Consider the following 28,000-nt stretch of genomic DNA (forward strand, 5'->3'; position numbering starts at 1 on the left):
TGTACATCATATTGTTACTACTGCCACTGTCCTAGTTTACCATTATCTGGACTGTCTTTTAGACCAACCCTTATCCTTTACATAGTGCTAGCTCACTCATGCTATATGCCATGGATATATAAAAGTCCCATGTCTGGGTAGTGTGTTTTCTGGAATGACTGAGTAAAGATCTTCCCAAATTCCCTCTTGAGAAACATATAAAAGAACTGGACAAATTTGTCAAAAACAGCCATCTAGATAAAGACTGGCAACTGGCTAAGGCATACAATAAATTGAGAAGTATTTATTACAGAAAATCTGTATCTTGGTAAGAACAGTGAATCTGGCATTTTATCCAGATTCCTTTTCCACCAAATGCCCCTTACTGCCACCTATGATGATCTGGTGATGATGGAGGCATCCAGCTTCTCTGAAATCCAGGGACCTCTGCCTGCTACCTGAATAATTTGACATTCTTTTAACAGGGGAGGGATAAGCCTAAGCTATAGACAACATGTATAATAAATGTAGGTATATATACTTAATAAACATTTACTCTGAGCCAGCTTGACAAATGTATCTCAATTAAATTTGGCAATCTCAGTTTCTTACTAAAATGCCCATTTTTATATGGGCATTTGATTTTCTTCATTTAGGTGCCTTGATTTCTTAATGACTTTAGAGTTTATTGAAATTCAAATACTGAAAAGCATTATGTATGCCTTTAAAATATATGTAAATTGACATTTCACTACCACTCTTTATTCATTTATTTATTCATTTATAAACTATTGATGGACACCTACTGTGTGTTACACACTATCATAAAGAGTGGGAGATATATTAGTGAAGAAAAAAGACAAATATTCTTATTTTCAATGATCAAATATTTGAAAATAATAAATGAGGGTAGGTAATAAATGAGAGAATGATATATATGTTGGAAAATTATATGAGCTGTTTAAAAATTAGAATAGATTAAGTAATTTAAAATACTGTGTATTAACAGAAAATTCGAGGTACAGTAAGGCCAACAGATCAGCAGATGATTGCCACTGAGAAGATTGTTTCTTATCTATGGTTCCCCAGAGGAGTGGGCATGCAATGCCTTTTGGAGCCACATGGGGAAACACCAGTGTCAGTCATGAGACACAGGGGACAGAGAAGGAACTGTGGCAAGAACTTTTCTTGCAGTTTCCATAAGAAGGTTCTGGCAAGGGAGGATAAGTATGCTTAGGATTGACTAGTTTGAATAATTTCAGCAGGCTCTGGGATACAGGAACTGTACCCAGTTGTCTGGCATCTGGCTGTGGAGAACTTAGGGCAGATGGATAGTGGCCCACAGTGTAAGGAGCTGGATGAAGGAGGTAGTTGGGGGTATGGACTTTGGATTGATTGGTTTGCATTTGAAAGACACATTGCCCAGGCAAATCCTTTACTACTTCTAGAAATTGGCTAGCCCTGGGAGGGGCAGTCCCTCCAGGGTCAGCAAAGTCCCAGACAGCAAAGCACCAGAATACAGAAAATTAAGGGGCGCCTGGGTGGCTCAGTCAGTTGAGCGTCCGACTTCGGCTCAGGTCATGATCTCGCGGTCCGTGAGTTCGAGCCCCGCGTTGGGCTCTGCGCTGACAGCTCAGAGCCTGGAGCCTGTTTCAGACTCTGTGTCTCCCTCTCTCTCTGACCCTCCCCCCATTCATGCTGTCTCTCCCTGTCTCAAAAAAAATAAATAAACATTAAAAAAAATTTAAAAAAAATAATACAGAAAATTAAAAAAATATGGCTAATACACTAAAGAAAACCAGGACTTCTGAGGCTAGTCAGAATTCATCTCACTGAGAAGCAAGGTCTGCACCAGCCCTTAAGTGTAAATGCACAACTTAGGAGCAAGGGTTCTGCACCCACTTACCCCTCATCTAGGTGCCCTGGTGTTAGAGCTCAACCTTCACACCCACAGGCAGCATTCCTGGCAAGAAGAAGGTAGAATGAGCTACAAGGATAGCTGGAGGAAAAGCAAGTCAGACCGAAGGAACAGTCATTGCCGAATCACTAATGCAGGAACTCACCTGGGATGTTTGGATAGGACATTAGACCTTGACCAAAGTGAGCAGAGGATATGGTAGTGAGGAACTGACAAATGACGTCAGAAAGGGATCAAATCTGGGGTGCCTGGGTGGCTCAGTTGGTTAAGTGTCCAATGTTGGCTCAGGTCATGATCTCACAGTTTGTGAGTTTGAGTCCCTCATTAGGCTTTGTGCTGACAGCTCAGAGCCTGGAGCCTGCTTCAGATCCTGTGTCTCCCTGCATTTCTCTGCCCTTCCCTTGCTTGTGCTCTCTCTCAAAAATAAATAAATATTTTTTTGGGGCGCCTGGGTGGCGCAGTCGGTTAAGCGTCCGACTTCAGCCAGGTCACAATCTCGCGGTCCGTGAGTTCGAGCCCCGCGTCAGGCTCTGGGCTGATGGCTCAGAGCCTGGAGCCTGTTTCTGATTCTGTGTCTCCCTCTCTCTCTGCCCCTCCCCCGTTCATGCCGTGTCTCTCTCTGTCCCAAAAATAAAATAAAACGTTGAAAAAAAAATAAATAAATATTTTTTAAAGAAATGGATCAGATCATATAGGGCCTTGTTAGTTTTTAAATTTTGAGCGTTTACTCTCAGAGAAACACAGAACCATTGACAGATTTTAGGCAGAGAAATAACATGATCCAATGGACTTCTGAAAGGATCCTTTTAGGTTCTGTGTTAAGACCAGACTGTAGGGCAACAAGAGTAGAATCAGGGAGAAGACTGGGGGAGGCTACCACAGCAATCTGGGAGAGAAACAATACTGACTGAGAATACGATGGTTGTGTTGAAAGTGTGTTTGTGGCATAAATTATGGTGGTGGTTTCACAAATGTACACTTACCCAACTTCATTAAGTTAAATACATTAAATATGTACAGCTTTTATGTTAATTATGCTTCAATAAAGTGATTAAAGAAATAATTTACCAGATTCTGGATATATTTTGAAAGTAGAATTAATGGATATTCTGACATACTGGGAATGGGGAACTCAGAATAACATCAAGGACTTTGATCTTAGCAACCAGAAGGATAGAGTTGGCATTAATTGCAACTAGAAAAAGCAGGTGCATGGGAAGATTAGGAGTTTGGTGTCAGACATGTTATTTTAAAAATGTCTCTTTGATATCCAAATGGGAGTTATCAAATAGGCAAGTGAACATTAGGAGTCTAAAGTTCAGGAGAAATACCCATACTAGAGATATGATTATGGATTGCTACAATGTAGATGGTGTTGAGAACTCCAGCTTGAAATTATGTCAAGAAGAGGAGGGGTACAGAGATAAGAGGTCTCAGAACTAAGCCTTGGGGGAAACCCAGTGTTAAAAAAAATAATAGAAAAGAAGAGGAACAAGCAATCAAATGGAATTGAGAAATGGTGGCCTGTGAAAATGAAAACCTGGGACCATGATTATGCCAAAAAACAAATGAAGAAGGTATTTTTATGAGAAGGAAGAGATAGGCTATATCAAAATATGCTTACATTTTAAATAAGACTGATTTGTACTTAGCCAGTGGATATAGCAACATGGCGAGCAGTAGCGACCGGTGGGGTTGTTTTGATAGACTAAAAAAATCAAGCATGGAAGATGATGAGCCAAATTTACTCAGTGGGTGTTTGGGCTTAGCTGAAACCACTCATTTTTGGAAGTTGGCTGTGTTTGCATAAAATCTAGATGACCAATATACTCTGAAGGTGACAATATATTCAGTAGTCCTTATGTAGTCTGCATTTTATATCTCATGTGCTTTTAAAATATAATTCATTAAAGTAAACTCAGTCATGACAAGCTCAGCATTATATTACTACAAGACTAACACAAGAGCCACCCAAGAGTATTTTAACTAAATTTGTTGAAGTCTGGGTCACCTGGATGGCTCAGTTGGTTAAGTGTTTGACTCTTGGTTTTTGCTCCGGTCAGGATCAGGTCACAGTTTGTGGGTTCGAGCCCTGCATAGGGCTACGTGTTGACAGTGTGGAGCCTGCTTACGATTCTCTCTCCCTCACTCTGCCCCTCCACTGCTCACACGTGCATGCATGCTCTCTCTCAAAATAAAAATGAATTTAAATAAATAAATTCTTTTGAAGTCTTTCCTTTCTTTGCCTTTATCATGTCAAAAGTTGGAAACAACCCAAATCCATCAACAGATGAATGGATAAGCAAAATATGGTAAAAAATGTTCAATGAAATATTATTCAGTCATAAAAAGAAATGAAATTTTGGTACATGCTACAGCATGGGTGAACCCTGAAAACGTTAGGCTAAGTGAAATAATCGAGACACAAATGACAAATATTGTATGCTAACACTCATATGAAATATCCAGAATAGTCAAATTCAGAGAGACAGAGAATAGAGATTCCAAGGGGCTGAGAGGAGAGGAGCAGTAGGAATTTATTGCTTAATGGGTACACAGTTTCTGTTTCAGATGATGATACAGTTTTGGAAATAGAGAGTAGTGGTAGTTGCACAACAAGACGAACATACTTAATGCCACCAAGTTGCACACTTAAAATTATCTATTAAAGTCTAGCAGGGCATTACTTTTTTTTAAGTGGCTTCAAACACATTCTACTAAGTGATCGACTTTAAGACTCAATTAAGTTGCCCATATGAAAAACTCCCACTTAGCAAAACAGCCTTCCAAATCACCTTCCCACCAGGGTGAAAGAACCTGCCAGGACGTGAACTGGAAATGTAAATTAGCTTCCTAAAGCTTATCTGTGTAGTGCCTATCACTTTCCAGTTTACCTTCCACTTTCAAGTGCACAACTTCATCAAAGGAATCACCTTGGCATTTGAAGCCCTCACATTCAGCCTTGTTGCTTCACATGAAGTGATTCAGCGAAAGAAGGTGATCTATTCTGGGAACCACCTATCTGGTGCTATTTCTATCACCAACCCCTCTTTGTCTTCTTTTAAAAATATCCTGGTAATTGTGGATAAACAGTTAAGGTGTATATATATATACATATCTACGTACATGTATATGTATATGTATATGTAGCCTAGAGGAAATAACAGAAGTGTCAACCCTTGATAAATTCAATGTTATTAAAAGCCCACCAGGAAAAGTGATTTCCTGGTTGCATAAAAGAGCATTCTGTCCCTTATAATTTATAACTTCTAACATTGAACCTATTTATGTAGAAGCACCACAAACTTAACTGTGCATCGCTCTTATTGCAGATGTCATTAATCATGTAATGAGACAACTTGGAGTTCAACCTGTAGAACAACTTGGCCCTGAGGCTGAGGACCAAGTCAGTCTTCCATTTGATATGAGCAGAAAGTCTCTAGGGACCACAGAATGAATGCCAGTTTGATGGTTCCATAATGTAATACATTTTCCCTTAACAAAAACCTTCCTTCATAGACAACCAACCTTTTAAACTCAATTATGTCCAGTCTTTTCCCAATTTATTTTTTCTCAAACATATTTAATTTATGGCTTTCAGTCAAACTAGTTCCTTCACAATCACTGTGTTTGGAACAAAACTAACACCAGCATAAAAACAAATGCTTCTCAAGTATTTGTTTCATCCTGAATAAGATTACTGATAATAATAGGTATAACAACTTTATGAGCCATTCTGTGGCTTACAATTGAGAAATTAAATGAGAGCAAATGTGCCTTCCTTGGGATTTAGTTTATCTGATCTAATTACATTTTCAGACAGAGTATACTATTCACTACCTGAAGGGTGAATATGATGTATATAATTTTCATATATGGCTATTGGAAATAATGCACTTGGGATTAATTATATGGAAAACTAAATGTGTAATTTTTATTTGAAGGAAAAGATATATCTAAATATTTTTCAAGATGTTATGGTCCACGATACATATTATACATATATACATATCAAAATGAGCAGTGACCATATGAGAAGTGTTTGGATTTTCTGTCCTTTTATAGAGAACGCATGAGAACTAAGATAGCATCCTCCATAAAGCACCTCCTTCTGGTTGCTTATGTATTGTTGGGTATAAAGTTTACTACTCAGTGGGGACAACTCTAACTCCAAGATAGGAAAAAATAAATTGGGTGGGGAGATGCATGTGAGAGTGGGCAAAATTGAGTCTTATACTTATCCTGGCTTTTCATCAGGACAAAAAAACCCTCAAATTACATTATGAAATTAATTGTTCTAATATCTACCACCTTCCAAAATGCAAAGCTGGATCAGATAATACTGCCTGCTATTCTGACACATAATCCAGAACCGTATCTACAGTTTCAAAGTGGATTAACTAAAGTCTTGGAACATTTGAGTACCCTGGGTTGTGCACTCAAATTCAGCGTCCTGACATCCATGGATCCATTTTTGATACCCCACAGCCTTAGGACCACTTACCACTGACCTGGCTTCTGGCCACCACCCAAATGAGATACAAGTTTGCCTCAACTCAAGAAGAGCCTCCAAGTTCATCCCCACTAGCATGAGAGAAATGGAGGAGTGCAATGACACAGAGGGTCTTCTTATGTCTTTTCTGAAAAGACTGTATATATAGTGCAGTTCAGAATCAGGATGGATGTGAATGCAATTTGGGTTGTTTAAAAAATTACCCTTTACCCTATGAGCTTTCATTTGGGTTGTAAAATAGCTTAACAACTGAAAAAAGACTAATAGGAAGCAGAAACACTTAAGTAAGATAGATGAACATAATATCCCTTATTTAGTAAAGAGTTCCTTGTGTATAAAACTCACAATGTGTCTGGACTTTGAGGGCCTCATAATATAACAAAGGACTCCTCGATACCATCAAACCATACTATCTGAAGTCTTTCTTATTCTTATTTCATTTGTCTTATTGGGCTTCTTTGCTCCTCAGGCAGGGGATTGAAATCATTAAGTATATCTGAATTTTCCAGGGTAAATAAATATTATGAAGTTACGGAGAAATAGATTTCACTTCTTATCAACAGTTGTATCTACTGGGGAATTTGCCTGTTGCTACAACAGAAGGCTTTTAGTGAAAAAACGTTTTTCTTGAGGAGAGTATTAGGGTAAGTATTATGTATTGCCATCTCTGCTACATCCAAGTTTAAAGACTGATTATCAACACGATCTAAAATTTTCTTCAACTTAGTATATTAAGTAGAGTCCTCCTATTCATTATTCCAAATTATAAACCATTATAATGCCAGATTCTAATTCCCATTCTAATAATGATAATAGTATTGAATATATGTCAGGCATTTTGCTAACCATTTTACATGCATCCTATGGATTATTATGGTGTACTTACTATTCTAAGCCCATTTTACATCTGAGTACCATGGAACTTAGAAAGGCTATGTACTTGCCAAAGTCACACTGGTAGAAAATGTCAGAGCAGGTCCCTTACTTTTAACCTACTGAATTATGTGCTAATCTGCAGGTCATTTAATCCAAGCCCTCACTTTCTTCATCTTTGAAATCAAGTAGTTAGACTAGATAGCCTGTTATTCTAAAATGTCTCAATTCTGTGATTTGTGGAGGCCCTCAAAATTATGCAGAGCCAACTACATAGTTTGATTTAAAGATAACTCTGGATGTTTCTCAGTATTATTTGTAATACCTTCTATTCTAAGCATCTCAAAGCCCTCAGTAATTTTTTGTTCAATTCCCATTAGAAGGTTGTAATAAAGGATTTTTGCTCTCCTGACTTTGTATTTGTTTATTTTTATTTTTTCTATCTCTAATGAATTGTTAGGACCCAGTGAGCAAACAGGCTACCTCAGCCAGTAGGGAATGATGAATTTATAAAGTAAGCTCAAGCTGAACAAGTGGACTTTCTAACTGTGTTCAGGCCTGAAGCTTTCCCCGTTCAGCAGGTGATCTGCCTCTCAATTCAGAACTTCTATTCTCCATCCTAGCCATAGCTCCTACACCTGATCTTAATATTCCTGGCTCTGATAGTATGGAGAAAGGGTTTCAGACCTCATTTGATTAATTACTATAGAAAAGATTAATCAGGACCACCAAAGATAAATGTTGAGTCAAGGCAATCACCAGAAATAAGTAAGGAGCAGAATTTAGAATACAGCAGGGCCGGGACAGCTAAGCTAGGTTGCAAAACATTTATGATGCCCATTATGTATAAATTGCCCATTTCATACACCATTTTCTAACATTACATTGCTGTATCTTTTTTTTTTTTTTTTGCACAGATCCTCTCTCAGTATTTGGAGTGTAAGCAATTTGAGGCAAGAGAGATCAGCCAGTATTATTTATTGGGCTACTATGTGTTACATGTTTTGTCATTTATTCAAGTTCTCCAGACAACGTTTTCACAACAGCAGTAGTGTATCTATTTCCCAGGTGAGAAAACTATGGCTCACAGAAGTCACAGAAAAGCAGAACTTAGATTTGAATACAGCCTTTTTACTACAAAGTCTATTATATGTCTACTTGGTCATGGTATCAACTCCTATATGTAACCCTTTTGGATATTTAGAAGGATCCTAAGCCTATAGCAACATTATGAATGCAAAATTAAAGTTGAAAGTATCTTAAACATTAGTCCCAAACTTTCCTTTAGAAATGGTGAGTCTGAGACCTGAGAAGGTTAAATGACTTGTTCAAATGGATATTTAATAAACACTTGTCAGAGGACAGGAAAACAGAAAGCAAAACTAGAATTTATTTTATCTACAGTGAGACCTGATTCCACGAAATATTACAGTTTAGATTTAAGACTGTCAGGGACCAAAGGTTTAAGAGAAAGGCTTAGATGAACAAGTCCTTGCAAGTTATGAAATAGAAGGATTATTTCAATTTAAATTGTGAAATAGAAGATGGCGGTGTAGGAGGACGCTGGGCTCCCCACATGGCCTGCTGATCACTTAGATTCTACCTACACCTGCCTAAATAACCCAGAAAACTTCCAGAAGACTAACAGAATGGAGTCTCCAGAGCCAAGCACAGACGAGAGGCCCACGGAAGAGGATCCATTCCTCCGGTGGGTCTGACTGCCTCCCGGTGCCACAGGACCCCTCCCCAAGCGGATCTCCAAAGGAAAAGCGAGCTGAGCCTGCCCCTCTGGCCACTGTGCACCTTCCCAATCCACCCCAGCTAATACACCAGATCCCCAGCACCACAAGCCTGGCAGTGTGCAAGTAGCCCAGATGGGCCACACCACCCCACAGTGAATCCCACCCCTAGGAGAGGGGAAGAAAAGGCACACACCAGTCTGACTGTGGCCCCAGCGGGGGGCTGGGGACAGACATCAGTTCGGACTGTGGGCCCGCCCACCAACACAAGTTATTCAAGAGAGCACAGGGAAAGTGCCACGCAGTCCCACACCACTCCAGGGACTATCCAAAATGACAAAACGGAAGAATTCCCCTCAGAAAAACGTCCAGGAAATAACAACAGCTAACGAACTGATCAAAAAGGATTTAAACAATATAACAGAAAGTGAATTTAGAATAATAGTCATAAAATTAATCACTGGGCTTGAAAACAGTATGAAGGACAGCAGAGAATCTCTTGCTACAGAGATCAAGGGACTAAGGAACAGCCAGGAGGAGCTAAAAAATGCTATCAATGAGCTGCAAAATAAAATGGAGACAACTATGGCTCAGACTGAAGAGGCAGAGGAGAGAATAGGTGAACTAGAAGATAAAATTATGGAAAAAGAAGCTGAGAAAAAGAGAGATAAAAAAATCCAGGAGTATGAGGGGAAAATTAGAGAACTAAGTGATGCACTAAAGAAAAATAATATACGCATAATTGGTATTCCAGAGGAGGAAGGGAGAGGGAAAGGTGCTGAAGGGGTACTTGAAGAAATCATAGCTGAGAACTTCCCTGAACTGGGGAAGGAAAAAGGCATTGAAATCCAAGAGGCACAGAGGACTCCCTTCAGACGTAACTTGAATCGATCTTCTGCACGACATATCATAGTGAAACTGGCAAAATACAAGGATAAAGAGAAAATTCTGAAAGCAGCTAGGGATAAACGTGCTCTAACATATAAAGGGAGACCTATAAGACTCGTGACCGATCTCTCTACTGAAACTTGGCAGGCCAGAAAAAATGGCAGGAGATCTTCAATGTGATGAACAGAAAAAATATGCAGCCGAGAATCCTTTATCCAGCAAGTCTGTCATTTAGAATAGAAGGAGAGATAAAGGTCTTCCCAAACAAACAAAAACTGAAGGAATTCATCACCACTAAACCAGCCCTACAAGAGATCCTAAGGGGGATCCTGTGAGACAAAGTACCAGAGACATCGCTACAAGCATGAAACCTATGGACATCACTATGACTCTAAACCCGTATCTTTCTATAATAACACTGAATGTAAATGGACTAAATGCGCCAACCAAAAACAATACGGTATCAGAATGGATAAAAAACAAGACCCATCTATTTGCTGTCTACAAGAGACTCATTTTAGACCTGAGGGCACCTTCAGATTGAGAGTGAGGGGATGCAGAACTATTTATCATGCGACTGGAAGTCAAAAGAAAGCTGGAGTAGCCATACTTATATCAGACAAACTAGACTTTAAATTAAAGGCTGGAAAAAGAGATGAAGAAGGGCATTATATAATAATCACAGGGTCTATCCATCAGGAAGAGCTAATAGTTACAAATGTCTATGCGCCGAATACGGGAGCCCCCAAATAAATAAAACAATTACTCACAAACATAAGCAACCTTATTGATAAGAATGTGGTAACTGCAGGGGACTTTAACACTCCACTTACAGAAATGCATAGATCATCTAGACACAAGGTCAATAAAGAAACAAGGGCCCTGAATGAGACATTGGATCAGATGGACTTGACAGATATATTTAGAACTCTGCATCCCAAAGCAACAGAATATACTTTCTTCTCGAGTGCACATGGAACATTCTCCAAGATAGATCATATACTGGGTCACAAAACAGCCGTTCATAAGTTAACCAGAATTAATTTTATACTATGCATACTTTCAGACCACAATGCTATGAAGCTTGAAATCAACCACAGGAAAAAGTCTGGACAACCTCCAAAAGCATGGAGGTTAAAGAACACCCTATTAACGAATGAGTGGGTCAACCAGGCAATTAGAGAAGAAATTAAAAAATATATGGAAACAAACGAAAATGAAAATACAACAATCCAAACGCTTTGGGACGCAGCGAAGGCAGTCCTGAGAGGAAAATACATTGCAATGCAGGCCTATCTCAAGAAACAAGAAAAATCCCAAATACAAAATCTAACAGCACACCTAAAGGAAATAGAAGCAGAACAGCAAAGGCAGCCTAAACCCAGCAGAAGAAGAGAAATAATAAAGATCAGAGCAGAAATAAACAATATAGATTCTAAAAAAACTGTAGAGCAGATCAACGAAACCAAGAGTTGGTTTTTTGAAAACATAAACAAAATTGACAAACCTCTAGCCAGGCTTCTCAAAAAGAAAAGGGAGATGACCCAAATAGATAAAATCATGAATGAAAATGGAATTATTGCAACCAATCCCTCAGAGATAAAAGCAATTATCAGGGAATACTATGAAAAATTATATGCCCACAAACTGGACAACCTGGAAGAAATGGACAAATTCCTAAACACCCACACGCTTCCAAAACTCAATCAGGAGGAAATAGAAAGCTTGAACAGGCCCATAACCAGCGAAGAAATTGAATCAGTCATCAAGAATCTCCCAACAAATAAGATTCCAGGACCAGATGGCTTCCCAGACGTTTAAAGCAGAGATAATACCTATCCTTCTCAAGCTATTCCAAAACATAGAAAGGGAAGGAAAACTTCCAGACTCATTCTATGAAGCCAGTATTACTTTGATTCCTAAACCAGACAGAGACCCAGTAAAAAAAGAGAACTACAGGCCAATATCCCTGATGAAAATGGATGCAAAAATTCTCAGTAAGATACTAGCAAATCGAATTCAACGGCATATAAAAAGAATTATTCACCATGATCAAGTGGGATTCATTCCTGGGATGCAGGGCTGGTTCAACATTCACAAATCAATCAATGTGATCCATCACATTAATAAAAGAAAAGAGAAGAACCATATGATCCTGTCAATCGATGCAGAAAAGGCCTTTGACAAAATTCAGCAACTTTCTTAATAAAAACCCTTGAGAAAGTCGGGATAGAAGGAACATACTTAAACATCTTCAAAGCCGTTTATGAAAAGCCCACAGCTAACATCATCCTCAGTGGGGAAAAACAGAGCTTTCTCCCTGAGATCAGGAACACGATAGGGATGCCCACTCTCACCGCTGTTGTTTTACATAGTGTTGGAAGTTCTAGCATCTGCAATCAGACAACAAAAGGAAATCAAAGGCATCAAAATTGGCAAAGATGAAGCCAAGATTTCACTTTTTGGAGATGACATGAAATTATACATGGAAAATCCGATAGACTCCACCCGAAGTCTGCTAGAAGTGATACATGAATTTAGCAAAGTTGCAGGATACAAAATCAATGTACAGAAATCAGTTGCATTCTTATACACTAATAATGAAGCAACAGAAAGACAAATAAAGAAACTGAGCCCATTCACAACTGCACCAAGAAGCATAAAACACCTAGGGATAAATCTAACCAAAGATGTACAAGATCTGTATGCTAAAAACTATAGAGAGCTTATGAAGGTAATTGAAGAAGATATAAAGAAATGGAAAAACAGTCCCTGCTCATGGATTGGAAGAATAAATATTGTCAAAATGTCAATACTACCCAAAGCTATCTACACATTCAATGCAACCCCAATCAAAATTGCACCAGCATTCTTCTCGAAACTAGAACAAGCAATCCTAAAATTCATATGGAACCACAAAAGGCCCCGAATAGCCAAAGGAATTTTGAAGAAGAAGACCAAAGCAGGAGGCATCACAATCCCAGACTTTAGCCTCTACTACAAAGCTGTCATCATCAAGACAGCATGGTATTGGCACAAAAACAGACACACAGACCAATGGAATAGAATAGAAACCCCAGAACTAGACCCACAAACATATGGCCAACTCATCTTTGACAAAGCAGGAAAGAATATCCAATGGAAAAAAGACAGTCTCTTTAAAAAATGGTGCTGGGAGAACTGGACAGCAACATGCAGAAGATTGAAACTAGACCACTTTCTCACACCATTCACAAAAATAAACTCAAAATGGATAAAGGACCTGAATGTGAGACAGGAAACCATCAAAACCCTAGAGGAGAAAGCAGGAAAGGACCTCTCTGACCTCAGCCGCAGCAATTTCTTACTCGACACATCCCCAAAGGCAAGGGAATTAAAAGCCAAAATGAACTACTGGGACTTTATGAAGATAAAAATCTTCTGCACAGCAAAGGAAACAACCAACAAAACTAAAAGGCAACCGCAGGAATGGGAAAAGATATTTGCAAATGACATATCGGACAAAGGGCTAGTATCCAAAATCCATAAAGAGCTCACCAAACTCCACACCCAAAAAACAAATATTCCAGTGGAGAAATGGGCAGAAAACATGAATAGACACTTCTATAAAGAAGACATCCGGATGGCCCACAGGCACTTGAAAAGATGCTCAACGTCGCTCCTCATCAGGGAAATACAAATCAAAACCACACTCAGATATCACCTCACGCCAGTCAGAGTGGCCAAAATGAACAAATTAGGAAACTATAGATGCTGGAGAGGATGTGGAGAAATGGGAACCCTCTTGCACTGTGGGTGGGAATGCAACTTGGTGCAGCCACTTTGGAAAACAGTGTGGAGGTTCCTCAAAAAATTAAAAATAGACCTACCCTATGACCCAGCAATAGCACTGCTAGGAATTTACCCAAGGGATACAGGAGTACTGATGCATAGGGACACTTGTACCCCAACGTTTATAGCAGCACTCTCAACAATAGCCAAATGATGCAAAGAGCCTAAATGTCCATCAACTGATGAATGGATAAAGAAATTGTGGTTTATATACACAATGGAGTATTATGTGGCAATGAGAAAGAATGTAATATGGCCCTTTGTAGCAACGTGGATGGAACTGGAGAGTGTGATGCTAAGTGAAATAAGCCATACAGAGAAAGACAGATGCCATATGGTTTCACTTTTATGTGGATCCTGAGAAACTTAACAGAAACCCTTGGGGGAGGGGAAGGAAAAGAAAAAGAGGTTAGAGTGGGAGACAGCCAAAGCATAAGAGACTCTTAAAAACTGAGAAGAAACTGAGGGTTGATGGGGGGTGGGAGGGAGGGGAGGGTGGGTGATGGATATTGAGGAGGGCACCTTTTGGGATGAGCACTGGGTGTTGTATGGAAACCAATTTGATAATAAACTTCATATAGTGGAAAAAAATAAATTGTGAAATAAATGGGTTTTAACATTTTATTCCCATTCACTTTTAACCTCAGGTCAGACAGCCTTTAGTAAAGCAGAAATGCTACACAACTGAAATTAAACATAAGTGAAAATTTCCTGTCAGTTGCAGGAGAGCAAGAGCAACATTAAACAGAGCAGTTTGAGTTTACAAGGATTTTTGTGAAATCCTAAGAAAAATAAAAATTACTCTTGAAAAATACCGTAAAAATAATAGACTTTTTATAGGCGTCATTTATTATTTCTCCCTCATTCTTGAAAAATAGAGAAAACACTCTCATCGTCCGTCTTTTCTTCACACACTGTAGAAGACATAATTTTCCAGAAGCGGTTTGTGTGCTCATTTTTGTTTTGAGTTGCAGACACTGGAAATTCTGTGGCTAAAATATTTCGATCGAACTGTTTCAAAGAGTGGACAATGCAAAACATGAGGATAAAGTCAAGCATTTAGGATTGCTGACAGCGTCATGTGCTGGGTTCCAGAGAAGCCATTACCTACGAGGCCTCAATGGTGGACCAGGAAGGGGTGAAGTCTGGAATCTTGAAACTTCATTTTTCCCAGGAACGAAAAAAAGTCACCTACTACTTTTATGAGAAGGCATTTAAAGCACACTGGAATGAGTTTGTATGAGCACATACAAGGCATTTAAAGCACACTGAATGAGTTTCACGATCTTGTGAAAATTCTTAACTGCAGCTAGTTTGCATAAAATATTAGTTAGGAAAACGCCTGACACCTAGGCACAGATCTATGGATTGCACAGATCTGGGAACCTTAGTGTCTTTCCACTGGAAGTAAAATGCCTGTCCTAGTATTACGGTGAGAAAAATGCACTAAAGACATCCTTGAGTTAGCAAGAAGGTGCGACTGAGACCACAGGACTGTAGCATAATGGACCTGCTTCGCAACAGGGCTTCAGCACTCTTGTTGGAAATATACTAATAAAATAAAAACATCCTGCACTGACTCTAAAATGAATAAAGATGTATTTAGAATGGAACACTCTTCCCGACTTCCTTTCCAACTTTCCTGGCTGTCTAAAAGAAAAATATTTTCATTCGTTGGTGGCATACAGCCATGATTAATTGCTCCTAACCAAGGAAATAGAACAGCAATCCTGTGGCTCTCAGACTCTGCAAAGTTTGTCTTGTTCACAGACTCAGAGGAAGCTCAGAAATGTCTCAGTGTAACCCGTGGTCCTGGCAGCAACGATTTGCCAACACAAATCTCAGTAGGAAATAGGGCTTTCTGTTCTGTTCCTTTCACTGCTCACAGAGCTTATTGATGAGACTAGAAGAAGCCTCCTGTATGGTCACCCCAGCGTGGCAATGAAAATAATGTTTCCACTTCCCAATTCTGTTTGTATGAAAATGGAAAACAAGGTCACTGATGCTACCAATTCCCACCTTGATGTACCCCACCTGTGTTTATTCCCTGTTTTCAGGACCAGAGCAAGGATGGTGGACAGTAACCAGGAATGGCATGAACATCAAGCATTATACTCAGAGCATTAAGAATTAGCCTCAACTAACTGAATTATGGCATGCTATACAACACAGAGCAACGTGGGGCCCAGCTTAGACAAATGAGTGAGTCTTTTCCATCTGTAATTGGTCTGTCAAAACAGGTTTTTAGCAATAAAGAACCACAGTCTTGGGACAGATGGAATTCACACATTCTACATAATATAACATACATAATGGGGTTCAGATGCCAAACTCTCCTGTCACATTCTGTCAGCTGCCAATGCAGGTGGTGTTTACCCTAAATCCATTTTCCCCCAGGATCACCATAATTGGTACTTAGGAAAAAAAAACCCAACTTCCTACTTGGCTCGGATTAACACTTCCAATGTGAAAGTCTGTTTTGTGCAGAATTTATGTTTCTTCCCAGTATAGCCCTGGCATTTTGGATGAAGCAAAGAGTTCCCCTGCGAAGAGCAAGCCCTTCACTAATGCCAGCCCTGAGTCATTTTTAACCTCTGATGTGGTCCACAGAGACCCAGGTGTGATTTGAGAATTTGCATGCATGTCTCCTCTGTGAAGCCAACAACCTCTCATTGTTGGCTATGGCCCTGCTCATGTCTTTGCCCTCCCCGTGCTGGGTGACACTTCCTTCACGAATTCATGGAGTTTCTCATCCAATCATTACATACCCATATGACAGGCAGTGAAATTAAGTTTTCTTGTTAGTGAAAATGACATAATTGGGACTTGTTTAGTGTTCTATTTTTACTGAAAGGGGACACAACTCCTAAAATAGAATCGTTAAAATCTGTCTTCTAAAAGTAAATAAAAAGCTTTCTTAAAGCTTTCTATAAGAATCTCAATCCTCCCACCATTTATTCATATTAAGTTAACTCTTGTTTATTGTTCAAGGAGTCCAAGTGGGACTTTCATGTGTTTTAATTGTACAAGCCCTTGTTGGGGTATTTCTCAAATAAGCATTTGTGTCCACTGGAGTTAGGAGTGAAGACAGATCAACACAGTATCTTGAGAAAGTTACGTGGAGTAAAGAATGTTCTGATTTGTCTGGCTGGGGATGCAGGCTATATTGATTTGAGGAGCAAAGCCTTTTCTCTGTATTTTTACCATCTCATGTCTTAAAGTAGGCTGGACTCCCCAAAAAGAATCTTGAGTTTTAATACAGACTTTCAAAACGTTTTCTCCCTTTTGGAAGTTTGGGCTGAATCTCTGGTTTCAGATCACCTGGATGTGAATCCTGCTTTTGCCTTTTTCTAGCCACAAGCCTATGGTCACGTTACTTAACCTCTCTAAGCCTACATCTCCCCATTTGTGAAATCTAGATGATTATAGTCTCTAACTCATAGAGTTGTATCAAGCATTAAATGAGAAATGAGATGAAATCATCCTCATCACAGTACCGGGCACAAGCACATTCTTAATAACTGTTTCTTGCTGTTGTACATCTCTAGACATAAAAAGTTGTGGATTTATCCTAATAGGGGCATGGAATAAGTTTGAGAAGCACGATCTTGGAGCCATCAGCATCCAAAGAAAAACAAATGACCCATGAGGTATAAGAATCAAATAAAAATAGATCTTGGAGCAACCTAATAATGGGGTAATTTATAATAAGCTTTTTCGTGGCCTCTCAGAGTGAATGTAAATTAAAATTTCCCTCCTCTTTTTAGACAATGAGCACTAAGTTCATAATCTCTATTTTGTATGGCTCCTCCATTTAAGTCTGATCTGATAGATCAACATGGATTATCTTAAGAATAATTAGGTAATCAAATATATTTTTAATTTTTTTCCCATAATACCCTTATAGGAAACATCAAAATCTAGCATTCAAATCTGCTTCCTAGGATCTGACTGATTAGAGCAAGAAAAAAATCTTAGGTTCCCTCTTGACTAGTGGTAGAATTGCTAAGTCCCCTTAATCAATCAATCAGTATATATGACTTTTTAAATACACATATACATCAAAAATTTATGATGTGAACTTTAATCCCAGAGTCAATTCTGCAGTAGAGATAGTTGATATTCCAGTAAGATGTGAATTAAAACCACAGAAGTGAAGTTCTATGCAATGACAAGGGAGAACAAAAATTTAAAAAGTAACAAACAACAGTAACAATAAAACCCAACAAGCTGAATCCCACCAGAGCTATGTAAAAATAGGTTCAGTGGTTTCATTTACTCAACATTCTTTTCTTGAATGCCAACTATGTGCCTGGCATTTTCCTACAGCTTCAGAATAAAAATGAAAAGGATTTATTCACAAACATCTGTGTAAGAGATTACCCAAGTAATCTGCCCAAGATTATACCTGATGAGCAATGCCAGAACTTGAACATGTACTTTTCTATCCCTAAAGTCCACTGTTTTCCCCACCATACCGAGTTGTAGGCCCTGCTGGTGTCATGATTCTTCTCAGATCCTTTCCCCTAACTCTGCACACTCATCTAGCTTCTGCTTGTTATACTACTAAATGCTGCGCCTCTGACCTTGAAAGCATTGCTCTTGGACACTGGAGTCTCACAGCCTGAACAGAGTCAGAAAGGTCTTGGAGTCCCCATGCCTCGCTCCCTCACCCCCACCCCCTCATCATCCCACGGTGGGACATAGTCAATGCCTGACTGGTGTGGGGATTTAAAAGCCCAGGTCCTTTGCCACAAGGCAAGGCAAACTCTGAAGTTGAACTTAGGCTCCAGAGCTTTCCCCACAGGACCTCACTAAGACCTCACCTAACACTGTATCTTTGCTTGGCTTCTTCTTCTTTTCTTCCATGCTACCTTTACTTTCTTACTGGCTTTACCCAGGGCACACTTCCACATGAATTTTGTTTCAGGATCTGCTTCTACAGATATATGGATATTTCACTGTAACTTCATCTAGAATTTAACCACAGGATAATGGGGGCATGGTATTAATTTTTTAGATCATGTTATGAGTATGGAATTAAAATTAGTCATTTGAGCTAAGTGTTTAATCAGTTAAATGTGTGTGTACCTTATTTAGTGACCTTGGCTGGGTCATTTCATCTGTTTGGATATCAACTTTGCCCTTTGAAATATAAGCGTTATTTGTCCAGGAGGCATGTGCATATTGAACATCGTATGCACCGGGCCATTTTAGGACACAAAACAATCACGGACTATTTAAACAACAGGCTATATAAACGATATCCACATTTTGACATTTTATCAATCTCAGTAACCAAGAGAAAGTGATTTAATGCTTTAAGTTACTTTTCTCCATAGAACAGATTTCCAGTAACAACTGTCAAGTCTTCTAGAACACTGAACATATTAGAACTCTAATTACAAATCCACGTGTTACATGTTTAAAAAAAAATTCTATTTCAGCTTTTTGACTCAATGTATAGCATTGGCCACTGTCAGCTTTATTTAATATGCTATTAAAATATATCAAATTAAGCAGTATAATTCAGAATTCTACCATTTTAATGTACATGTGCTTTGAAATGAGATATAGCATGAACTCATATACTAGACAAAATGAAGAAGCATTAAAATTCTAGATGGCATTAATTCCATGTAGTCTATGAATAGTATTTTTCTTCAAACCCCAAAACAGAGAAATTAAATCTATGCAAATATATGTAAGAAATGGAGAAATTAAATCTAATTTATGCTAATAATAGAGTCCATGAGAGTAGATAAAAGGAATCAAATGCAGGCACCAAAGGTGGATTGTCTTACTCTCATATTCATCTCAGAAAAGAAATGTAAATAAACAAATTCATAGGGTTTTAAAATGATTCCATAGCAAGGTGGATTAGGTGACGAAATCATTTTACTCAGACAGCACAGCAGTAAAATCGTAAACTCTCAAAGTGCAAATGGTAAATCCCTCACTGGATCTTGCCTGGGGGCCTTTGGACATCAGTATAGGTTATCCTGTTTCATATGTGCTTTCCAATACATTAGTGAGTATCTCATCACCGTGATCAATAAAGCTTTGTGGACTGACCCTGAAGATCAAAAACTGAAAATACAGAGTTAAGTCTATAAAAAAAAATAGAAAGGTACAGTATACAGTTGAGCAGTACTCAACCTTTTGTTTATCACATTTCTCGTGGCCCATGTAAAGGATGGCCTAATAACCCTTATGTGTAATTCCTAGCACACTAACTGTATATCTCAACACTCTTTCCATTTATGAAAATATCTGAAGACAAATATGAACAAGAGTTTTAATTGTAGACATAGCCATCTATTTTACTTTTTAAATAAAAGGAAAAAATGGCATATATATATATAAAGCCAGCTTATACAGTCTAGAAATAGAGACAACATATAGAATGCCATCAAGAACATCTTCAATTTTCAAATACCAATAAAATAATACTATCTGGTTTTCCAAACTTTAGGGCCACTCTACTGATAAGGAACACTACTCAAGATGGATTATTAACTGAATGAAAAAGCAAACAGCAAAACCATACTTACTTTATTGTTATAGTTATGTAATTTACATAAATTTGATTTATGTAAATCAAATGCACAATTATATCCATACAAAATTTATTCTTAATAAGGTTATATGGTGGTGCAGGTAGCAGAGAGGATTGAAAAGGCAAGAGAGAATTGTTTTGACTGTAATGTTTGAAACGTTTGCAGTGAGAACATAGTCATAGAACACAACTTTAGTATTTTAACTCTGATCAATAACAAATCGTTTCAAAAACACTTCAACACTTTTCTATGTGTGTCTATTCGAAGGCTCCCTGTAGAAAATAAGTCTTTTAGAACAGAAGGCTCCCAACTGTCTGGGAAAGGACTCCTTGGGAAAGTGTGTGTTTTTTAAGTGCTGTGCTGAAGCTTCACCACTTAGTGTCTAGCCTGGAACTTGGACTCAACCTCTAGGAGAGTCAGTGGGGCAAATGCAGATTGGCAAGGAGGTGGCATTGCTTAGGAAGTAATTAATCAAAAAGACTGGAGCCAAGGTATCGACCCTAAGTGAGGACTAGAGGAACCACTTGCTACAGAAGAGAAGGACTGCATAAAGCTCCGTCCCTGCTGTCAGCCCTGGTAGACTCTCAGCAGAGGTGTCTAGAAATGGCATCCCCTGACTTTGGCCTCAGTATTCTAAAAGCAACGAAGGCCATGAGTTAAGGGGGTGTGGTCTTAGGTCAGTAGAGGGAAGAGTTCCAGGTTGAGACTGAGGGCACCCCTGAGTCCAGAATGGAAGTTGCTCTAAGAGTTCCACCATGTTGGCAATAGGAAGCTCCAGAATAACTATCAGAGGCTCCCTCTGACTCCAGCCTCTTGGGAATCTGACAGTGGTGAGGGTCTGGGTGTATGGGGGCACAACCTCAGTTCGGTGGAGGGAGGAATCACTGGGCCTGAAGGGATTCCAGGTGCAGACACTGAATGAGGTTAATTACCCAGAATATAAGGAGCCCCACGGAACCTTACTCCTGCTGTCCTCCTGGGGAGGACCCTGGCACCATGGGGGAGTGAGCAGAGGAGGGGACCAGGAGAAGGAGTGGAAGGCAAGTCCCCTAATTTCCACTTTCAATATGGCTGGTGAAGGCCCATACTTAAAGGCATGGCCTCTATCAACAGAAGAAGTCCGAAGACTGGTCAAGTGTCAATCCGAGGACACTGAATGAGGAAACCAACACCACCAGAATAGGGGGGCTCCACTGAGTAAAGCTCTGTCCCTTTTGTCATCCCAGGAAACTCCTTGAGTAACTGTCAGCCTGAGGCACCCAATGACTGCGGCCTCAGGAATCTGAGGGTGTGAGAGCCTTTGTCTGAGGGGTATGGCCACAAGTCAACAGAGGGACGACTGAGTAAGGACTGAGGGGATCCTTCTGCCAGCATGGAGGGGCCACTTAGAGGTCTACTGTCAGCCGTGGGTGGGTCGAGGCTGAGTTGGGAGTAGGGAGAGGGCAGGCCTGGAAGTCCTTTCCCTTTGCTTTTCCTCAGGAGTCTGAGTGCAGCCTTCAGTCAAGAGAGGAGTTGTCCTAGCCTCTACCACATTTAAGGTAAGATGCTGAGCGAAGACTGAACGAACATCCACTCCACACTGGAAAAGACTGTACAGACCCTGAACCCTATTGGCACCCCGGGAGGTGTTGGGCAGGAGTAGCTGTAATTGGCATCCAATGACTCTGCTTTCAGAATCTAAGGGTGGTAAGTACTTTGTTCTGAGGGAGGTCTCAGCAGAGGCAGAAATGGCAGGCCTGCCAACTCTCTCCATAAGGCTCTGAGTGGAGACTGATGCAACTACCCACCTCACAACAGAGGGATCCCCTAGATAAGAGCCCAGTCCCCACCATGAGCTCTGGGAGGCCCTAGAATAGCTGTAAGACTGAGTTGTCCCCCCGACTTCTACTTTGAATTTTCAGGGAGGGGAGGTCTGTTCTGAGGAAGGCAGCCTCAGGTGAGCAGAGGGAGGAGTCCCAGACCCTGCCAGGAGTCAAGGTAAAATGCTGAATAAGGAATAAGGAGGTCTTTCCACCAGAATAGAGAAGGCCCCTCAGAACTGATGTCTGCCCTGGGAAGAGGATGGGGTGGCCAGGAGTGACTTCCCCTGACTTTTGCCTAGAGAGTGTGAGGGTGGTGAGGACATTGTTTGAGAGGTGCGGCCTCAAGTAAACATAAAAGGGAATCCCAGACCCCCTGCTAGGAATCTAAGTAAGATACTGAGTAAGGACTAGGAGGAATCAGACACTCCAGAATAGCACAGGCCCTACCGAGCCCTGTTTATGTTGTCACACTGGGTAGGCCCTGCAACAGTTGTTGGACTTTGGTGTTTTCTGACTTTGGCTTTAGGAGTCTGAGGGCTGTTGTCTCGGATTAGCAGACTAAGTATCTTAGTCTCTGTCAAGGTCAAATTTATTACCTTGAGGTAGAGGGTACCACACATGCCAGAACAACAGAGCCCCTGAGGCACCTGGGTGGCTCAGTCGGTTAAGAATCCAACTGTTGATTTCAGCTAAGGTCATGATCTTGCAGTTCATGAGTTCTAGCCCCGCAGTGGACTCTTGACTGCCAGTGCAGAGCCTGTTTGGGATGCTCTCTGTACCTCTCTCTCTCTCTTTCTCAAAATAAATAAAACATTTTAAAAAAGAACAATAGAGCCCCAACAGACAGCTGGCTTCCTCGAGCAATTCTGGGAGGCCCAGGAAGGTGTAGCTTAATGAGGCACCCCCTTACTTCTTTTCCCGCATTATCTGTCATTCCTGTGACTTTGCTGGCTGAGAGGTTCTGAGAAGAGCTGTGAATCAGAAGCAGGCCCTTTCTTTTAACTCAAATGACTCAAAGAGACTAAGGTCTCCTTCTGAGGTGATAACCCTTGGGTCTATAGATAGAGTCCCAGATACTCCCTGGGGTCACACTGAGGATTTTAATGAAAGACAGAAGGGACTACTCACTCTAAAAGAGAAAAGATCCCACAGAGCCTAAGATCCACAGAGCCTAATGGATCCTACCTGTCCTGTTGTCAGCTGTGGGAAACCTTGGCTGTGTCAGCTGGCTGCACCCTGAGGAGCTTTCTCACTCCCTCTTCCAGCTTCTTACATGACAGCACAGGAGATCTGTGAGGCTCTAGAGTACTGTCCGCAGGCAAGGTGGAGGCACTGTTCATCAGAGCTGCCACAGTTGAGTTTACCAGATGAGGCCACTCACATCCTCCCTTTACTCCTAGGTTATGGTCCCCTATCATCCACCCTCCTGCCTGCTCCACCGACAAGAGTGAGGATGTCTCAGGATTAGGAAATTCCATGTTGCACACAGGAACAACACTATACCCACAATGAGATCCAGGGCCTTGAGGCCACACAGGTCTCCAAGGATGTGGAGGGGACCTCTCCCTCACCCTGTCCTCTTATGCCTGGCAATATGGAGGAAGCTCTGGCTGCTAGAATACCCAGTACTCCCCAGAGTCCTCAGAGTGCCTACTCATCTTACATTGTCATCACCCCCACCTTGCCAAGCAAATCAGATGAGAGCTCCACCAGCCAAGAAAAGGAAGATAGTTCAGCTTCTTCATCAAAGGCCCTGTCAGACACTGAGAACTTGCCTGTAGACCCTCTAGATGAGAAGGTGACTTTGTTGGTGCAGTTCCTGCTGCACAAGTATCAAATGAAAGAGCCCATCAAAAAGGCACACATGACTGATGTTGTCATCAAAGAGTGCAAGGACAACTTCCTTGAGATCCTCAGGAGAGCCTCTGAGCACATGGAGCTGGTCTTTGGGGCTGATGTGAAGAAGGTGGACCCCACCAGCCACAGTTATGCCCTTGTTAACAAACTAGGACTTGCTTATGATTTGAGGCTCTGGGGTGAAGAGAGCATGCCCAAGACCAGCCTCCTGATAACTATCCTCAGTGTGATCTTCATGAAGGGCAATTGTGCCACTGAGGAGACCTGAGAAGTGCTGAATATGAGAGACCTATATTCTGGGAGGAAACACTCCATTTTTGGGGAGCCCAGGAAGTTCATCACCAAAGATTTGGTGCAAGAAAAGTACTTGGAGTACCACCAGGTACCCAACAGTGATCCTCCATGCTAAGAATTCCTTTGGGGCCACAGAGCCCACAGTGAAACCAGCAACATGAAATTGCTGGAGTTTTTAACCAAGATCCATGAGTCTGACCCCAGGTGCTTCCCATTCCATTATGAGGAGGCTTTGAAAGATGAAGCAGAGAGAGCCTGAACTGGAGGCACAAACAGGGCCAGCACTACTGCCACCAAGAGGGTTCATTCCAGTGCCAGATCCAGCAGCGTCTCCCATCCCTAGTGAAGTCAGAAGCAGTTTCTTCACTTTGTCATTACAATTAACAATTAGTCTTCTAAGTAGTGGAGGGCTGGGGTGTGGCTATAGGAAACACAATGTATAACGTCTCTGTGTCCCTCTTCTATATGGCTAACATGGAGGTTTATCTTCTTCATGGTAGGGAGAGTTCATTTTCAAATGTTGTTCCCTTTAATGTAGCATTTTATCAGCTCCAGGATCTAAGTTTATGAATGACACTGGTCATACATTTATTGCCATTTATGAAATTTAAGAATACTAGTTTTGTTTGTTTGTAAAACAAATTTGTAAAACTGACCATCTTATTTTGTGATCTGGAAAAGATAAATGATATTCAAATAGGCATTTCTTTGGAACTATCAAAGAACTCAGCAGTAAAATAATTGGGGTCAAGATGGTCAATTCTTAGCTTTCCTTAACCCTTTTAATCTCCCATTCTGTAAAATTTAGTGACACATACATGCATTTACTTAGATTATTTAAGAATACATGAGAGAAGGGCATGGGTGTCTCAGTCAGGTGAGTGTCCAACTCTTGATTTTGGCTCAGGTCATGATCCCAGGGTCGTGGGATTAAGTCCTGCATTGGGCTCCATGCTGAGCATGGAGCCTGCTTAAGATTCTCTCACTCTTTCTCTCTTCTCTGCCCCTCTCCCAAACTCACTCTCTCTCAAACTAAAAAAAATGTATGAGAAATAAATCTTAATAAATTACATTCCATGTGCACAGGCTTATTTTTTCCCCAAATATTAGTTCATCCATCTGCATTTTGGAAAGCACTGTGTTAGTAGTGGGGATGCCAGGATAAACAAGACTCACTGCCTGTGCATATAATTTTAGATGCTAGGATCAACAATCATGTAAAGACAATGGTAGGTATCCTTTAATACCAAAAGAAAAAGTAAAAAGGAATGAAGAGTTGGGGGGTCCATATGAAGGCAGTCAAGTAAAATGTCCCAAGACAAGACAGGCTGTGACCTTGGGAAACAGCAAGTCTTTCACTGAGAGATAATTGTAAATTAAGCTGTAATACATGAGCTGAGGCTATGAGAGTGGTGACCAGGGGTCAGATCCTCAGATGGTATGTCTCACAGTTGAGAGATTAAAGCCTAGGATGGAAAACTATTCTTAGCGGCTTCTTTGGGATTATGGGTTAACCAGATCCCACCTGGAACAAAAATGGAAGATACCTTGCATCCTTATCCAAGTGCAGTTGAACACAATGCACAAATTAGGTGTTTCATCAACACCATCTTCAAGGAGTTTGTGAGAAATAAGGGTGATACTTCCTTGAGGTGAGATACCCAAAAGCCACAGGGCTGGAACTCTGCCCTGAGCTTGCAGATCCAGAGCCTATACTATTCATTGAATAAGTTATGTTCAGTATAGTTTGGCAAGCTCTAAGCAAGACCTAGATTTTTGGAGCAGGTAAGTAAATGAAGATAGGGATGGGTTATTGGAAGGGCAACTGGGAAGGAGGGAAGGAGTTGGTCCTTGACACAAATTCTAGGAATTCTGAGTTGCATTCAGTTGAGAAATACTCTCCCAAGCCCAGATTAAATAATCTATCCTCTACTGGGTTAGATTTACCAAGGTTTTTTTGTTAAGCAGCCATTTGGACTGGTTTGGTATGCCGTGTCCTACAGCACTGCATATTCTCTGACATCTCCTGGGTAAACAAATCCCAGAGAGGAAGACACCAATGTCTGGGGTCAAAATAATCATAGTAATAACTGCCAATCATCAAATACCCAAGGCATACCACTCACTGTACCAGGGGCTTTATATATAATACATACTTTCTAACAGTCACACATACAACACAAGGCTTATCAAGCCCATTTCACAGATGAAGAACGTAAGACTTAGAAAGTTTGTGAATGTGCATAAATTCATAGGCTTAGAATGTACAGAGTTGGAACTAGACCTCCTGTTTGGATTCTTCTAAAGCCCATGCTATTCTACTCCTCCCTAATGTTCTGTTAACTCATTTCTCTTATTACCCCATAACGCTTCTCCATTTAAAAAAAGGACCTTGTAGCCAAAGTATGAAAACCAGATAGATACAGAGAAGGAACGTGAAAATGAGAATCACACACCATTTGGGGGTTGTATGTGACATTCGTTGACCCAAAGTGCTGCTGCCTCACCCCAGGGTTCCTTGAGAGCTGCCTCTGCTCAGTAACTGGCACACGTGTACAGTCCCAACACTTGCCCACATTATGGTGCCCATCCCCTGAGTCTTTCCCAGTTGCCCTCCTGTCCAACTCTGGAAACTGACCTGCTGGCCGGCTCTTCAGTGTATCCTCCTCTGGACACTGTACCATGCTCCCAGTGGAACAGACTTTCCAGGATCACCTATCTGCCCCCTGACTCAGAGTATTCCAATTCCCTGCAGGTATCTCCTGGCTGACCTTCACCATGGGATCCCTCTGCTATACCCCCTTCTCTTTGAACAGTGAAATTTAAGTACATGGTCATTCCCTGACAGGCTTCTTCACCATACTCTCAAAGTGTTTTACAAGTAGGCTTGTGAGCTGAGTCTGAGTAGGCACAGAACATATTGATTCTTTGGATGTAAATCTGAAATAAGAGAAGTTTTTGGAACCACCTTGATATGTGCAGTAGGATTTTAATGGGGTGCCATATTTGGGACTAGCCACTGAAAAGATATACCAATGAATGAGCATACCTCTGTGGTCAAAAACCAAAGCCTCACCCTTAAGGGATACATGGGGCAAGACCATGGAAATCACTGTGTAAGCAAACATGTATAAATCCTGACTCTAATTCCTCTCACCCTGGAAGTCCTAGGAGGCAGGAGGAATTGAGAAGGCAAGGATTGGTTCCTTGGCCTAATATGCTATACTGATTAAAAAAGAAAAAAAAATAATGCATTATTCTTCTGATATCTGTAACTTGTGTAGTTTCCCCAGAAGGTAATCTTGGTTTTCACTGTGCCTACTAGCACTATGCAGGTGTTCAGGCGCATTCAGTCAGGTGGTGTATAGTAGAGACTCCCAAGTTAAGATACTGACCATGCAGCAAAAAGAAGGAGCTAATTCTCACCTGCTGAAATTATAGAGGTTTTTGCAAAGGGCAGTACAGAAATGTGCTGAGTGAACAAGGGTGAACCTTTCCTGTTGGGGGAGGTTACAGCATTCTTTTATTTATTTATTCATTCATTCATTCTTAAGTTTATTTATTTATTCTGAGAGAGAGAGAGACAGTACAAGTTGGGGAGTGGCAGAGAGAGGGAGAGAGAGAGAATCCCAAGCAGGCTCCTCACTGTCAGTGCAGAGCCCAGTGCAGGGCTCGAACTCACAAACCGTGAGCCAAGAGTTTGACACTTAACTGACTGAGCAACCCAAGCACCCCTACAAGGTTCC

General features: G+C 40.7%; 1 pseudogene; it reads left to right on the forward strand.

Moving 5' to 3' along the window:
• Window positions 1-23,556: 23,556 nt before the first annotated feature.
• On the forward strand, window positions 23,557-24,513 carry LOC125157777 (melanoma-associated antigen B16-like; annotated as a pseudogene).
• Window positions 24,514-28,000: the final 3,487 nt, after the last annotated feature.

The sequence above is a fragment of the Prionailurus viverrinus genome, chromosome X, assembly GCF_022837055.1.
Source record: "Prionailurus viverrinus isolate Anna chromosome X, UM_Priviv_1.0, whole genome shotgun sequence".
NCBI lineage: Eukaryota > Metazoa > Chordata > Mammalia > Carnivora > Felidae > Prionailurus > Prionailurus viverrinus.